The sequence below is a fragment of the Kogia breviceps genome, chromosome 5 (genome assembly GCF_026419965.1).
Source record: "Kogia breviceps isolate mKogBre1 chromosome 5, mKogBre1 haplotype 1, whole genome shotgun sequence".
Taxonomy (NCBI): Eukaryota; Metazoa; Chordata; class Mammalia; order Artiodactyla; family Physeteridae; genus Kogia; species Kogia breviceps.
Window position 1 is genome coordinate 19,780,765 of NC_081314.1, and position 17,340 is coordinate 19,798,104.

Below are 17,340 nucleotides of genomic sequence, written 5' to 3' on the forward strand. Positions count from 1 at the left end.
TTCAGTCTTGGAAGGCTATACCTTTCTAAGAATTTGTCCATTTCTTCCAGGTTGTCCATTTTATTGGCATAGATTTGCTTGTAGTAGTCTCTTAGGATGCTTTGTATTTCTGCAGTGTCTGTTGTAACTTCTCCTTTTTCATTTCTAATTTTATTGATTTGAGTTCTCTTCCTCTTTTTCTTGATGAGTCTGGCTAATGGTTTATCAATTTTGTTTATCTTCTCAAAGAACAAGCTTTTAGTTTTATTGAACTTTGTTATTGTTTTCTTTGTTTCTATGTCATTTATTTCTGCTCTGATCTTTATGATTTCTTTTCTTCTGCTAACTTTGGGTTTTGTTTGTTATTCTTTCTCTAGTTCCTTTAGGTGTAACGCTAGATTGTTTATTTCAGATTTTTCTTGTTTCTTGAGGTAAGCTTGTATAGCTGTAAAAATCCTTCTTATAACTGTTTTTGTTGCATCCCATAGGTCGTGTTTTGCTGCATTCCATAGATCGTCGTGTTTTCATTGTCATTTGTCTCTAGGTATTTTTTGATTTCCCCTTTGATTTCTTCAGTGATCTCTTGGTTATTTAGTAATGTATTGTTTAGCCTCCATATGTTTGTGTTTTTTACGTTTTTTTCCCTGTAATTGATATCTAATCTCATAGTGTTGTGGTCAGAAAAGATGCTTGATATGATCTCAGTTTTCTTAAATTTACTGAGGCTTGATTTGTGACCCAAGATGTGATCTATCCTGGAGAATCTTCTGTGTGCACTTGAGAAGAAAGTGTAATCTGCTGTTTTGGGATGGAATGTCCTATAAAAATCAATTAAATCTATCTGGTCTATTGTGTCATTTAAAGCTTGTGTTTCCTTATTAATTTTCTGTTTGGATGATCTGTCCATTTGTGTAAGTGAGGTGTTAAAGTCCCCCACTATTATTGTGTTACTGTTGATTTCCTCTTTTAGAGCTGTTAGCACTTGCCTTATGTATTGAGGTGCTCCCATGTTGGGTGTATATATATTTATAATTGTTATATCTTCTTCTTGGATTGATCCCTTGATCATTATGTAGTGTCCTTCCTTGTCTCTTGTAACATTCTTTATTTTAATGTCTATTTTATCTGATATGAGTATTGCTACTCCAGCTTTCTTTTGATTTCCATTTGCGTGGAATATCTTTTTCCAACCCCTCACTTTCAGTCTGTATGTGTCCCTAGGTCTGAAGTGGGTCTCGTGTAGACAGCATATATATGGGTCTTGCTTTTATATCCATCCAGCAAGCCTGCGTCTTTTGTTTGGAGCATTTAATCCATTCACGTTTAAGGTAATTATCGATATGTATGTGCCTATGACCATTTTCTTAATTGTTTGGGGTTTGTTTTTGTAGGTCCTTTCCTTCTCTTGTGTTTCCCACTTAGAGAAGTTCCTTTAGCATTTGTTGTATAGCTGGTTTGGTGGTGTTGAATTCTCTTAGCTTTTGCTTGTCTGTAAAGCTTTTGATTTCTCCATTGAATCTGAATGAGATCCTTGCTGGGTAGAGTAATCTTGGTTGTAGGTTCTTCCCTTTCATCACTTTAAGTATATCATGCCACTCCCTTCTGGCTTGTAGAATTTCTGCTGAGAAATCAGCTGTTAACCTTACAGGAGTTCCCTTGTATGTTATTTGTCATTTTTCCCTTGCTGCTTTCAATAATTTTTCTTTGTCTTTAATTTTTGCCAATTTGATTACTATGTGTCTTGGTGTGTTTCTCCCTGGGTTTATCCTGTATGGGTCTCTGTGCACTTCCTGGACTTGGGTAGCTATTTCCTTTCCCATGTTAGGGAAGTTTTCAACTATAATCTCTTCAAATATTTTCTCGGGTCTTTCTCTCTCTCTTCTCCTTCTGGGACCCCTTTAATGCGAATGTTGTTGTGTTTAATGTTGTCCCAGAGGTCTCTTAGGCTGTCTGCATTTCTGTTCATTCTTTTTTCTTTATTCTGTTCCGCAGCAGTGAATTCCACCATTCTGTCTTCCAGGTCACTTATCCATTCTTCTGCCTCAGTTACTTTGCTATTGATTCCTTCTAGTGTAGTTTTCATTTCAGTTATTGTATTGTTCATCTCTGTTTGTTTGTTCTTTAATTCTTCTAGATCTTTGTTAAACATTTCTTACATCTTCTCAATCTTTGCCTCCATTCTTTTTCCGAGGTCCTGGATCATCTTCACTATCATTATTCTCAATTCTTTTTCTGGAAGGTTGACTATCTCCACTTCATTTGGTTGTTTTTCTGGGGTTTTATCTTGTTTCTTCATCTGGTACATAGCCCTCTGCCTTTTCACCTTGTCTATCTTTCTGTGAATGTGGTTTTTGTTCCAAAGGTTGCAGGATTGTAGTTCTTCTTGCTTCTGTTATATCTAGGTTCTTAAATCATTGTTTTCCCTAAATACTGTAAATGCTTTTCTTCATCTTGCTTTTCTTGTTCATCAATGTCTAATGAAAATTTATTATGGCATTTCTCTATTTCATTCTTTTAAATGGCTGCACAACTTTCCTAGGTATAGATGCACCCTAATTTACTCAACCTATAAATGGTCATTCACTTTGATTCCAATTTTTGGACACTATGGACAGAGCTGCAGTAATTATCATTATCTTGTACAGATATTTGAAGATAGATGATAAAGAATAGATTGGCAGTCAAAATATATTTATGTACATATACATATACATATACAATTTATAATACATAAAATTGTTAATTTTATATAATAATTTTAATTGATGCTGCCAGATTGATTTTTTAGAAAGCCTATAAAAATGAACATTTCCACTAACAATGTATGTGAATATCCCTTTCTTTCTCTGCAGGTCCACAAGCAATAGGTATTACCAATCCTTTCCATTTTGGGGGTGTGGTTGATTTAACTACTTTGCTAACTACTAGTGATTTTTCATGTCTTTTGGTTCTTTAGAATTGTTCTTAAATAAATTGTCAATATTTCTATTGGGTCATTTATCTTCTTGTCAGTTTCTAAAAATTCTTTGCTCCTTTTGTCCTGGTTTATAAACATGGTCTTCAAACCTCTTTATCTGTTGTCTTTGTGTTATCTCTTGCCACACAGTTTAAAATTGTAATCTAGTCAAATATGTTAATTTTTCTTTCATAGCTTCTGCGTTTCTTGCATTTGTTAAAGCTTTCCCCCACCCCATCTTCATGGTCCAAGAAGGCTGCTAGAGCTCCAGCCATCCAATCTGTATTACAGGCAGCAGTATGGAGAAAGTGACAAGAAGGGCATTCCACCTCTCTTTGAAAGAAACTTTCCAGAAATTTCTACACAATATTTCCACTTACATGTCATTGCCATAATTTAGAGACATAGCCATAGCCAGCTGCAAGAGGAATATTATCACAGCCATCTTTGGGAAATGCAATCTGCTACACCCACATTTATTTATTTATTTATTTTTTGCGGTACGCGGGCCTCTCACTATTGTGGCCTCTCCCGTTGCGGAGCATAGGCTCCGGACGCGCAGGCTCAGCGGCCATGGCTCACGGGCCCAGACGCCCGGCATCATGTGGGATCTTCCCGGACCGGGGCACGAACCCGTGTCCCCTGCAGTGGCAGGCGGGCTCTCAACCACTGCGCCACCAGGGAAGCCCCACCCACATTTAGAAGGGTGCCCTTGCTTCATGGCATTCAATAGACAAGCAGAGACCACACACTGCTAAGAGTGGGCTGGAACCCGGGAACCTGCTTCTTAGGAGAGAGAAGGCCTCAATTCTGCCTCCACAGGCACCATGCTTAAGACAGTTGGACTGCTAAGTCAGGAAGGTCTCAGCTCTGAGGCTTGTGAGAACAAACCCCAGAGTGGCCGCAGCTTCCAGAAGTGGCACCTCTGCCTCAGGCCCCTCTCCCCTCAGGGACTTCCCCGGGGACGGCCAGAAGTTTGCAGCAGTTGGGCAATAGGCAAGCCTGCTGGCATGAAGGGCTGATGGCTTCTGAACTCTGGGAAATACCACTAGGCATTTCCAGGAAGATGGGGTCTTTAGAGAATTACTTATGATTCATGCCAATCTGCAGGGTGTGTCTGTGCCAGAGAGAAAAACATAACACTGGAAATACTTTCTCACTCCTTCACTCAGTCCCTCACAAGCCCAGAGAGGGGCCAGCCACACCCACCCAGATATTTCTTGCAGGTTTTCTTCCTACAGTTATGCCCTCTGTTGAGAAAGCACCAATGGAAGAGGTAGGTCAATGGAGGAGCAGCTGGCCAAGAAGAAGGGAGGCTGAGAGGTTTCAGTTTGGAAGAAGCTTGGAAGCAAGAGACCCAGCAAGCCAGGCTGTGGGTAATGCGGATCCAGTAGGGCAGTATGCAAAGGCCGGTTCCACCAGGTCCCAATGGTACTGTTCTCTGAGTCCTCCACCTCGCTGAGCCTCGGCTTCCTCATCTATAAAGTGGGAGTGGTAAACCTGGCCCTGCCCTCTTGCCAGCACTGAGAAGCAGGGTGATTTGGGGAATTCTCCAGTCTCTCATAGCCTAGGATTAACTACATTGTATAGCCCAGCATGCTCTGCTACAATTCTCTTGTCTTTTTGAAATACCTTTAATTATACAAGTATTACATGTTCACTGCTAAAATAACCAAAAAAGTAGAGACAAACAAGATGAAGGCCATAAAAGAGAGAAAGCAATTAACATTTTGGCATATGCTCTTACAGTTTCCAGGACCTGGATATATTTTAAATAGAAACCATGCTTTATATATAGTTCTGTAATCTATTTTTTTTTTTTTTTTTTTTTTGTGGTACGCGGGCCTCTCACTGTTGTGGCCTCTCCCGTTGCGGAGCACAGGCTCCGGACGCGCAGGCTCGGCGGCCATGGCTCACGGACCCAGCCGCTCCGCGGCATGTGGGATCTTCCCGGACCGGGGCACGAACCCGTGTTCCCTGCATCGGCAGGCGGACTCCCAACCACTGCGCCACCAGGGAAGCCCTGTAATCTATTTTTCACTCAGTGATATACCATGAGATATATCGACTTCTAAAAGTCGATAAGCAAACTTCCATGAGATATTTTAATACTTGCGTGATATTCTACCAATGCCGTAGTCAATTCTGAACCCATAATCAGTATTACTCATTTTTCCTTTCCCTCAGATTCTGTCTTTATTTAAAATTCTACTGTTTTGTTCACCATGGATTGATTTTTATTTTTTAAATATTGCATTAAAATATTATTCATCTTGATTATGGCATCTTCCCCTAAGATTATCTTCAATTTTTCCAATTAATTCATCTATTTCCAGCATCCAGCACAGTGCAATATACCTGATAGTGCTCAATAAACAGCTGTTGAAAGAATGAAAGAATGAATAAATGAATGAATGAATTGGTGACGGAAGGAAACACTACACCCAGCCTGGAAAGTCTCCCTCACACAGGCTGAGTCAGGAGCTCACTGATACCAGGCTGATGGCTGGGTCCCTTCTCCTGGGGTGCCGGGCCTGTGCCCCCTGTGTGGACCTGCCTCACCACAGCAACAGCAACAAGGGATTCTCCCAGCCCTAACCAAGGTGTGGAGTTTTAAAATAACAAAGTCAGAATTTAAGGGAGGAAATTCTAAGAATGTGAAATAAGTCAGAAGAGCAGAGGTGGTTGTTTATTTTCCATTGACTGCCTGGTCCTCTGCCTCCCTTCCCCCACCCCAAAGGCTGGGGGAGGGGGTCCGGATTCAGATGTCAGCACCACAAAGCTAAAGGAAACCCATCTTCCTGTGTTTGCCAAGGAACAATGCTGGAGAGGCCATTCCAAGGCCTGCACTTTTCCTCTATACAGAAGAATTTAGGTCCTGGTGCATTCCTGGGAGGGTGGTTGGACAAGGAATTTTCTGGATGTAAACATTCTTGTTCCATCACTCAGGAACATTTGGGATGCACTGGCTATCATCCCAGGTGGCTTCCTGTACTCAGATCCGAACTGACCCATACCAGGTGAGGATCTAACAGTGGATTTGGGGCCCTGGTCTCATCAGCTTCCTCAGTCTCTATTACCCAGCACTCCCCCTTCAGTTCTCATCAGGCTCTTACCGCTTCTTTTCTGAACTACTGCCCAAGTCCAGCCTTCCTGGCCCTGACGCTCCTATCCTCACTCACGGGCCATCTTCCCACAACACACCTACAGGCGAGGCCCTTCCCTGCTCCCAGTCCTTTGCACCTGCAGCACCAGATGCCCCAGATGTATCCCAGGACCTTTATGATGGTCAACCACACCACTCTCATCTCCTGCATGCTCCCCTCCTCAACCAGGGAGGGACAAAAAAAATAGGAAGTTCCATGACCAGTGTCCATCCTTCAGCCAAGCACCTCCCCAGGGCAGAAGAGCTGGACAGCTGCCCTTCTCAGGAGCACAAACTGCTACTTTGAAGGGAAAGAGAAGTCAATGAATCAGGCAGGGCATTGAAGACCAGCCAGTGTTTACTGAGCATCTACTAGATGCTAGGTACCATGCCAGATGCTTTATGGGCTTTATGTCTCTGTCCCCCAAATACTCCAAAGCATCATGTTGAGTCGTGATGCTCTTTATACTCCTCACAGGCCCACTGCTGTGTTTTCTGCAGAATGGGAGCTCCATAAACCAACCAATATCATGGGTTCAACTGAGGTGGAATCCTGATCCTTGTTGTGACTCAGCTGGTGGCATGGCAGGCACTTTTGGGGAGACAGGCTCAGGGAACCAGTTGGATCACATGGTCTTCCTTCAGCCTCCGAACACAAGGTTCCCTCTGTCTAGAACACTGTTCCCCCATCTTTTGGGCTAACTCCTATTGGCCTTTCAGGTCACTTGGCAGCTTCCTCCAGGAAACCTTCCTGGATCTCCCAATTTGGGCTATTCTTTTATGTTCCCCATCACCCTCAGCTTCTTCCCTCTCTCTGGGTGTTTGAGCAACTGACTCTAGGATCAGAATGTCAGCTCCTAAAGGACAGGTGATGCCTTGTTCACCTCTGTGTCCCCAGAATCTAGCTCAGGGACAGGCACAGAGGAGAGGCTTGGTAAATATTTGTTGAATGAATTAAATGCTTATTCTTGGATATTCAGTCTCTCTCCGGCTGGTCAAAGAGCACCTAATCCCAAACTGGATTGTCTGCTTTTCCCTTCCTATCTCCAGGCCTTGCCATCCACAATATGCCCTAAAGATGGGCAAATCTAGGGTCTGAACTCTGCCCCTTGAGGCTGGTGGCAGACAAGGTGGATTCCATCTCCCCTTCCAGCTATAGGCCCTGCCTTCTCGGTGCCTGAGTGGACTACTTCGGGTTTCCCTCCTTTTCTAAACCACACCTGGTCTCGAAGCACCGCTACCCGGGGGCTGGTGCTGAGTCCCAGCTGACCTGACAGCCGTCAGGACCCTGTCCTCCAGCCGGACATGCGGCAGGTCCTGTGGGGTGGCAGACAGGGGGCCTCCCCTGGAGCCGCTGCCAGGCGTTCTCCGACGGGAGGGGACCGAACTTGCGCGTCCAGGGCGCGCAGTGAACACCCTGTTCACATTCCTGCGCCGACCGGAATGCGAACAGGGGAAGAGCCAAAGGCCGCATTCCTCTGCCGTCGCGGGAACACGGCCCGGGCCCCGCCCGCCCCAGCCCCGCCCCAGGCCCCGCCCCCAGGCCCCGTCCGCGGACGCGGGACCCCGCCCAAGAGGAAGCCCCCTGGCGGCGCGGGCCGCCGGAGGTGAGACCCGGTCCCTTGCCTTCCAGACCCGGCCCCTTGCGCGTCCTCCCCCTATACTCTCTCGCTCCCTGCGCCCGCCCGCACCCCGCCTGACCTTTGGATCCAAGAATCCATTCCTTCCTCTTCCCCGGGAAGCTTCCATCTTCCGGACACTGATTAGAACTCCAGGGGGCCTTTTGTTGCTTGTATCTCAGTAACCCTTCTCCACTGTTGTTTTCGTTTCTTGTTATTTGCTGCCAATCAAGTCAGGTAAAAAAGAATGGCTCCCCAGAGCCGTAACACAAAATCCTAACTCCAGGGTGGTTTCCTTTCCTGGCTTCCCATCCTGTACCCAGAAAGCTGCCCTTGACCCTCCTCTGGTGGGTGCTTCTGCGGGAGTCTCCCACCCTTGTGTGTCATCTCCTCCCCATCAGGGCCAGAGACCAAGATGATGAGTTGCAGGCCTCACCCTGGCCGGGTCACCCATGCCTGCATCGTCACTTCCTGCTGCTCCATTGAGGGCTTCAGGAAAGGAGATGCAGTCCGTCCCTAGTTCTTGTGGTCCCAGGTTGAAACCTGTGAGAAAACGAGCCTGGGTCTGTCGGTCTGTACATTGGCACCTACCGGAAAAAGCACCACTGCCTCACAGCGAGGATCCCTGCTACTGATGGGAGTCGAGGCCCCAAGAAAGTGGAAAGCCACTAGGCTGAGGGTTTCCATGTTAATGTAGAAACCACTCACATCACATGCACACAAACTGCACCAACCTCAAACACCACTGAAACAAGTAAGCAGAAAAGTACTTTTACCCAGAACCAGGATCGGGCTGTACCTGTTTAAGTCACCCTCTAGGGACTTGAAGAAGAGGGGTGTATACGGTTTACTCACTCCTGCATGAGGGGACAAGCAGCTTGTTTTCCCAGATACCTGGTAACCGTGAATGGTGGATGGTGCCAGGAAGACATGGGCTGGCACCCAACTTTCTCAGCTTGTTGTCAGAGATCTTTCTTAGTGGGAAAGAGGCTTCAACCTAACAGTGTTTGCATATGGAAATTTGCATGTTTATCAGCCCAGGAGCAGTTAGGCACTCACCCTGTGGTTAAAGTGACACCTGGGCAGCCAGTAATGAAGCAAGGCATGCCTGGAACTTGCATTGCTCACCATTGGGGAGGGTTGTGAATGTTGCCCAGAAAGATGGGAAAGCAGAAGCCAAACTCTCATAGGCCAACACCTCAACTGCAAGAAGAAAGGGTTGGGCGGCAGGGGAGCTGGATTGGAAGTTGGCCTTGAAAGCTGGCTTACCTTGCTCAGTTGATTTCTTAGCCTCTAAGAGGAGGAAAATACTGTGGTCCCTTCCTACCTGGCAAGGAGGTAGGCCCAGAATGACAAGTTGGCAGGTGGCCCTGCAGCTCTGGTTTGCGATTGCAGCCCTGGCTCCAGGTCTGCCTCTTCCCCATGACAGAGAAAATGGACATTGTAGACTTTTCTCACCACCCTGGCGGTTCACCGAATGGCAGTGCCAGGGCTGTGTCTCAGTGGGGTGTGAGGGTGTTTGAGGTTGAACCCAGGCCCTACCACCAGGAGACTTACTGTCCACTGGGGGAGACAGATGTCAACCTGGGCAGCACAATGCAGTGTGATGGTGTGATGAGTGACGAGGTAGAGACAGGCCCAGGATGCAGCGGAGGGGGACAGACTGGGGAGGGGAGTGCTGGCCAGCCTGGGGCAGAGCATAAGCAGGAGGGTGTTTTACGGAGGTAGGGTGAGGGGAGGGGAGGAAGGCTCTGCCAGAAGAGGGCGCTCTAATTCTTGCCTCTACTCCAGAGTCCTCTTCAGTATTGTGAGGCCAACGTGCATTGTGCTATTTTTTGCTAAAGAATCTCCATGGATTTTGCTGGTCACGTGGTTAGATCGGCCAGCCTTTAAGCCTTGAGTTCTGAGGTCCCTTTCTAAAGATGAGTAGGATTGTAATTCCCGCTGGGCCCAGGCTGGGATATGGTTTCAGGGATGAATTTGCCCCAGAAACTCACCCCCTTCCCATGGAGTTACTTGAAGCCAGGGTCCCCTTCACTCAACCCTGTGAGTCTGGTGTGAGCGGCAGGACTGGGCAGGGAGGGCCAGCTCCCTTCCACTGGTAACGTCCCTCACACTTATGTAAGTGACTGACCCCTCTGAGCCTTACTCCACCCTGGGGCTTAAAATCGACAGAAGGCTACTGGGCCCTACCTATCCCATATTGAGAAAAATGATTTCAGATTATAAGCCCTTTGGAAAACTGTAGTTTTCAAAAATATCATTACATAGAGTGATGTTTCTATAATATGAGCATGCTTTAGAATCATCAGTTGGTAGAGGTGGGGACAAGGGTTTATTTTAAATGCTTTTTCCTCAGTCCACTCGCAGATTCTTTTTTTTTTTTTTGCAGTACGCGGGCCTCTCACCGTTGTGGCCTCTCCCGTTGCGGAGCACAGGCTCCAGATGCGCAGGCTCAGCGGCCACGGCTCACGGGCCCAGCCGCTCCACGGCACGTGGGATCTTCCCGGACCGGGGCACGAACCCGTGTCCCCTGCATCGGCAGGCGGACTCTCAACCACTGCGCCACCAGGGAAGCCCACACTCACAGATTCTGAGTCAGGAGGTCTCAGGTAGGACGTGGGAATCTGCATGTTTCCAAATCATCCTAAGGAATCCTGATGCCATTGGTCTTTGGACTGCACTTTGATAAGAACTGATACAGGCGACCGTGCATCTGTTCTCAGTGAGTCCACTTAGAATGAACTCTCCCTCTGTCAAGATTTGGGCAGATCTTTTTAATCTTCTGCCCCCGAAAGGAAGCACATAGGGACTGGGGCTGAGAGGGAGGCCCCTCCATTATGCAGGGTGGGGAAACATGCAGGAAACCAGGACGGACCCTTGGGAGTCCCGTAAAGTAGGCCTACTCCAGTGAGCCCAGAAGAGGGCCACGCACAGAAGGCGCCCACCTCCCCTTCCTCCTCCGTCTGTTACAGGAATCTGGCACTCGTGAAGCAGACCAAAAACAAACAAAAACCACCCTATTTGAAATGCCTCAGCTGGAATCTGAACCAAATCCCAAAGGGTCATGGTTCCAATGTCTGGCCTTGAGCAGTGTCAGAGACAATCTTCACAAAACCCAATGCTTAAGCCTTTGGTACACAGCAAACTGTAAGAACTCTCAGGACAGGAACACAGGACTGTTGGCAGTGGCACATACCAGTGTTCTCCAGGCTCTTTTGATCTGGGCCTCAGCCTCCGAACATATTTCTGCTTGCACCCCTGATAAGCCATATGGCTGTACTCCTATCCCTAGTACTACTGATATCCAGGCCCAGCTATGTTTGTTATTATAGCAAAGCTCTCTATAAATGGTCATAGATATAATTTCAAATGGTTTTGACAGGTTTGAATTTGGGAGACTGAGGTCTTGTCAGATCTGAATAGCTGTCCTTGTTTTTATGTCATATGCAGCTAAGAGCTCATACGAGGAGTGGAATGAGAGCTCAGTCATTTCTCTTTCTCTGGGTCACTTGTGCAGGTACCATTTGTATTACCTTCAGACTCTGGTTTCTTCACAGGGAATTCTTAAAAGTTACTTGTCCGTGCTGTAAGGATTACTTTCTTTTTTAAAAAAATTTTATTATTTATTTGGTTTTGCCGGGCCTTAGTTGCTGCCGGTGGGCTCCTTAGTTGTGGCTGGCAGGCTCCCCAGTTGTGGCATGCGAACTCCTAGTTGCAGCATACACATGGGATCCAGTTCCCTGACCAGGGACTGAACTTGGGCCCCCTGCACTGGGAGCACGGAGTCCCAACCACTGCGCCACCAGGGAAGTCCCAAGGATTACTTTAGGTAACGTATGTAATACACTCCATAAGTCCAGCCTGGTGGGGACACGTAAAGTCGGTCACACATGCTTTGCTGATACAGACTATTTGACATCCATTCCAGTGAGAGAACCACCACCAATCTGGATATTAAATATTAGCGAGGCTACATTCTTATTTTTAGGTTAAAAATATAAATAAAAGTTCTAGTATTTTCTCCCTGTACCTCCAACAGATCATCTTGCGTACCCCAATTTGGAAACCAGTAGTCTAACTGGATTCTCCCACCCCAGGGGCCCACCTCCCTGAAAGCCAACCTTCCTCTCTCAGGAGGAGAACCCAACAGTTAGCCAGGCCCCCAAAAACCAGACGGATAGACCCCTACACCTGAAAGAAATTCTGACAGAGCAGAACTCTCCAGTTCAGACTTCTACTTTGGCTTCTGCAATGGCTAACCTCCCATGCTCCCTTGTGTCTGGTTGGGGGGCATGCAGGGTGAAGGCTGTGCTGAGGACGGTGGTAAGGTAGGGCAGGTCCCCTAGAGTTTGGGGGACTCCCTTGGGCTCACAAGTCCAAGCTCCGACTGTGTTCTGTGGGGGACAAACTAGGTCAGTGGCCAGGTTCCTGACCCGAGCATGGGGAAACAGCGGCCCCTGCTGGCTGGGACACACCGTGCCTCAGAACCCTGGCATCCCTCCTGCTGTAACATTTGCTGAACCCTGGCTTTGGTGTTCAAGTACTGTGGCGTGATCAATTGCACAGACACAGGTAAGAAAGACCTGGCTTCCTATCTGGGCTCATCTGATGGTCCCAGGCAAATTAACTTCTCTGAGTCTTAGAGTTGCTGCTAGGATTAAATGAGATGCTGAGTGAAAAGTAGTGAACAGTGCCAAGCACATAGGAAGAACTGAACTGTGATGTCATGATGATTGATGTCAGTACCTCTAGACATCTAAAAACACCTGGAAAATATCTCTGGGGGTAGCCCTGGAGGGAGAGTGGGAAACTGTGAGCAGGAACTCTTGTGTTTCTGTGCTAAGAGACACAAATGAGCAGTGAATGTGTCCTAGCCACTGGTGGTGAGTGTCAGCCTGTGTGTGTGTGTGTGTGTGTGTGTGTGTGTGTGTGTGTGTGTACAAGCCACGATAGAAAGGCAGAGAGCGCTGGAAGATGCTCAGGGCACCTCCCAGAAGGGAGCAGTGCTGACAAAGAGGAAGCCAGTGTCACCTCTTCCTCTAATCACACTGCAGAGCTCAACTCTGAGAGAGGATGGGGGTTATTGATTCACACAATTACTTATTGATCACCTACTATGTGCTGGGCAGGGTTAACAAGATGGAACCAATACCTGTCACAAGGCACTTTCAGATAGAGTTCAGGGCTGAACAAGAGGGATGTCGGGAGGTCAGTCTAGACTGGTGGTCTGGGGACTAGCGACTGTATTCCCTGCGGCAACCAGAACAGAATCCCGGGAAGTTCACAAAACCAGGCCCAAGCAGAGTAAGGATTTCTCTGCTCAGGTGGCCTGCCGGAGGTGCGTCACCACCCAGCTCTTTGGAAAGTCCTGGGCCCCACACAGTTCGGGTGAAGCCAGGGAAAAGTCTGAGGTACAGTCTCTCAATCACCCCTACCCCATCTCTGGGGTTTCATTCAACTAAAATTTGGTTCTGTTCAAAACTAGCAACTTCTGAGAATTCCCCTCACCACCTGCAGAAGGGTTTGCTGGTGGAGAAAGAAGGAAGGGGCTGGTGTCCCAGAAGAGATCTGCCAAGTCCTTGGTGGGCCCTTCTGGGACTCTTGGTCCTTCCACAATTCATTGAATAAAATTATATCAAAATACATGGACCACTTGTTGCTGTGCTTCCCATTCTGCCTCTGAATTACAGACCTCTAACATTCCAACAGCCTTGAGAGGTGCCCTGAGCTCACAGTGCTTAGGACTTATATTACTTCTTAACACCTGCTCTGTGCTGGGCAGGGGTGGGGAAGGAAGGCGCTGAGGTCAGGGAAGGGCTCCTGCCCAGTTTAAAGCTCTCCCTTCCTCATGACTTGGTCTCTCTCTCTCACACCTGTCTCACCCCATTTGCCCAGCTGGAGACATTGAGGAACTGCCTTTGGCCCACTTCTGCCCCCACCAAGTATGACTCACCACATACCCCTCTGCCCTCAACACACTATTCTTAGATAAATGCAAACTTGTTGGTGCTAATTTGAAAAATGACACTGCTACAGTGTTACAATCCTCCTGTAAAGGTCCAGTACAGCTGTTTATCTTGGGAGGGGTGGGGGGCTGGGAACCACCCACCACCGAGAGCACCCTTTCTGTAGAGACATTCCCAGTTCAGACAACTGACCCCTGAAGCTCCAGTCCCGGGATCACTGCAGATCTGTCTGCCCTTTCCGGGCCCCAGCCCTTTCCTACCTCTCATCTTCCCCTGACACCCTGATCCTGTCTTTCTTGGTTCTGTCCTCAGACCTCAAGAAGGAGAAAAACAAAGGAGGGAGCCAATCCAGGCAAAAGGGCTCTTCAAACTTCAGAAGTCTTTTGCAATTCCTTTTGGAGGGCTTAGAAGGCTTTAGTTAAAGATGCATGTAAAACTAAAGCCAAAAAAGATTTTTTAAGGTAATTGTTAATTCCAGGGGGGAAAATAAAGGAAACATGACCATAGTGAACACTTTAACTTAGCCATGAACTACACTCACATATTTATCTCCAAAAGGAGCTAATACTTGAACAAAAAGTTGGGGCACAGCTGTTGCAGCAGGATGGAGAGAATGGCAGTGTGGACACAGAAGTGGTATTAGTACTAAACCTTCACCTTCCATAGCAGGAAATCAAGATAATGTCATGATTGAGAAATACAAAGAACTGAGAAATACGGAGGTACATACCAGAAAAATATTGCTAAAAAGTTTAGAAAAGGGTATCAGGAATAAGAAATTGCAGGGCAGTGCTATCTATAAACTGGATAAGCCATATTTTATTTATACATTTTTTAAAAAGCAAGCTGAATGTTAGGGAGATAATGTTGAAAAACATTTTCTTTAAAGCAGAGTGAAAAGATAAACAGCTGGAAAATATGAGATAAAAATAAAATAGCCCAAGGACAAATGTAAATGTCTGAATGCAGGGGAAAAGGCAGAGAACATAGAAGAAAGGAGACAATTGGGGAAATAACCAAAAGACTTTTTCCTGAGGCAAAGAAAGACACAGGTCATCCAAGAAAAGATCCGCTGAGGCCAAGAACATAAATGGGGAGTCGGGAAAAAGAAATTCAGAGGGCCAGTAAACATAGGAAATGATACCAAGCCATACATTCAGCCAAAGAAACACACATGAAAGCACCAATATCTTCACCTGTCCAGATTGGCAGTACTTAGAAAGCTTGAGAATACCTACTATTAATAAGTTTGTAGAGAATGAGACACTGATAACCTGTTATTGAGAATGAAATGTGCAAACTTTTGCAGGGCAAATTGGCAAAAAAGGATCAAAAAATAAAATGTCCTTACTTGTTATTCCAGCAATGTCACTACTAGGAATTTATCCCTTGCATATAGTCATTAAAGTATGTCAAGATACCTATAGTCATTCAGAGGTGTTTACTGTAGTATTGTTTGCACAGCCATAAAACTTGAAATTATCTAAATGTCCATCAGCAAGGGACTGGTTATGTTACTGAGTCCAAGCTTGTACTGCTTGCCACACGACATGCCAATAAATAAATGAGGTGTGTTGGGGCAAGGAATAGTGACTTTTTTTGGAAAGCCAGCAGACTGAGAAGATGGAGGACTAGTGTCCCAAAGAACCATCTTACCCAAGTTAGAACTCAGGCTTCTTTTATACTAAAAGGGGAGGAGGTATGGTTGGTTGGTGCAAACTTCTTGGTGTCAGAATCCTTTGTTCTCGCAGCAGTCCTCCTAAATCAGGTTATGATGCTCCTGTAAACCTCCAACAAGACAACTGTTATTCTCTGTTCTGTTATTTTTTTCCATCTCTCTGTTAATGGAAAAGTGTTATACCTTTAAAGGTCAGAGCCTTGACTTTAAAGCTATGCTGTATACTTCAGGCTATAGGCAACATTCTTAGTTCGTAGCAAAAGCAATAGAATACAAAGGTCAAAGTAAAAGAAACAGATCCATTCGGAATCAGATTTGTTCTTCCCTATTACAGTTAGATCCCTGAGGGAGTGGAGTAAGGGAAAGCTGACTGTGTGGTTAAGTGTGTGTGGTGTGTACTTTCCAAAAAGTGAATACTATTTGCCATTAGAAACATTTTTTCCTGGATGGATGGATACTGAATGAACAAAGGAAAAAAGGGGAGAGGGACTGCAGGTGAGGCCTGAGGAGAGCTGTACCTTTTTTTTTTTTTTTTTTTTTGCAGTACGCGGACCTCTCATCACTGTGGCCTCTCCCATTGCGGAGCACAGGCTCCGGACGCGCAGGCTCAGCGGCCATGGCTCACGGGCCCAGCAGCTCCGCGGCATGCGGGATCCTCCCGGACCGGGGCACGAACCCGTGTCCCCTGCATCGGCAGGCGGATTCTCAACCACTGCGCCACCAGGGAAGCCCTGTACCTTTCATTTTTAAACAGTACAGAACTGTTTCACTTTTTCCATGATATTGTTTGTTTTATGCTTTAAAAAATTAACTGGAGTTATCTCTGTGTTACTATTATTGCCATCCTTGTTTTCCTCATAATACATTTTGATATTAAACCAAATAAATGTTTTGTTTTAGTTTTGTGTTTTCTTAAGGGTCCCACTGAGGGCCAATGAGGATGAGTAAAGAAATATTACGTTTAAATGCACTTGGGTAAAATTTCAGAAATTAAAGCATAAAGAGAAAAATCATATAAGCTTCAAAGAAAAAACAGGTTACCTATGAAGAAATGAGATTCAGCCTGACATCAGATTTTGCATCAGATGTTGAAGGAAAATTAATATGAATCTGGAATTCTATGCCAGCCAAAGTACCACCCAAAGTGAAGACAAAATATAGACATTTTCTGAAATCCAGGGAGTCAGAAAATTTAACATTCAAGCATGGTCTATGAAGAAATCACTCAAGAAGATGTCCCACTGAAACCAAATAATTCAAAAAACAGTAAGTGAGATTTAAAAAAAATAGAAGCTGAATGTTCAAAGAAAGATAAACATAGAAAAAAAATGAAGTGATACTAGTTTGGACTTGGATACCTGGAACATTCTCCTTTGCCCTACAGAGATTTAGTAATTGAAGGCTATTTTTTTCTTAAGCGCTCCAGTCATACAACTTGAATCTGTAGCAAATAATATTTACACAATTGTAACATCAGAATTACATGTTACGATAGTGTTATTTATGTGGGGTTTGATATCTTAGACTCAATCTGTAGACAAAACATGCAATGAAATGAACAGAACAGAAACCTTGACAAAATAAAGGGGAAAATTTACTTTGCTGAAAGCCAGAAAGCTAAATTCTCTAAATTCCTTTAGCTGCAATTAGTATATCAAAGCCAGGCCTGGTTGTTCAGAGTTTAGGGTTCTATTAATCACAAAATTGGTGGAAAAGCCCAGGCCAGATGTCAAGGAAGTGGCTCCGGGGCTGTATTGGAGGCATCCTAACAGTTCCTTAGAGCTGATCATCTTCATCTCTTCCCAACTCTCACTGACATCATGATGTGAGCTTGAAATTAGCCATAGCGGGAATATTTACACCACAGATATGGCACACTTGATACATGAGGGCTTCTTTTCTTCCCAGAGAGCATGTTGTTAAATATTTACCAGCCTACCCATGGGAAAGCCTGACCCGTCTGGCTTGAAATATTGTAAGAATAAAAAGGAAGA

At 45.7% G+C, this 17,340-nt stretch overlaps 1 long non-coding RNA gene across 1 annotated transcript in view; it reads right to left on the bottom strand.

The window, feature by feature from the left end:
- The window catches only part of LOC136794315 (uncharacterized), a 32,011-nt gene extending 23,934 nt beyond the window's left edge, over positions 1-8,077 (bottom strand). Inside the window, exon 1 of the long non-coding RNA XR_010840900.1 lies at positions 7,782-8,077. This is a non-coding gene — a long non-coding RNA (uncharacterized lncRNA). The remainder of the gene's footprint in view (positions 1-7,781) is intronic.
- Positions 8,078-17,340: the final 9,263 nt, after the last annotated feature.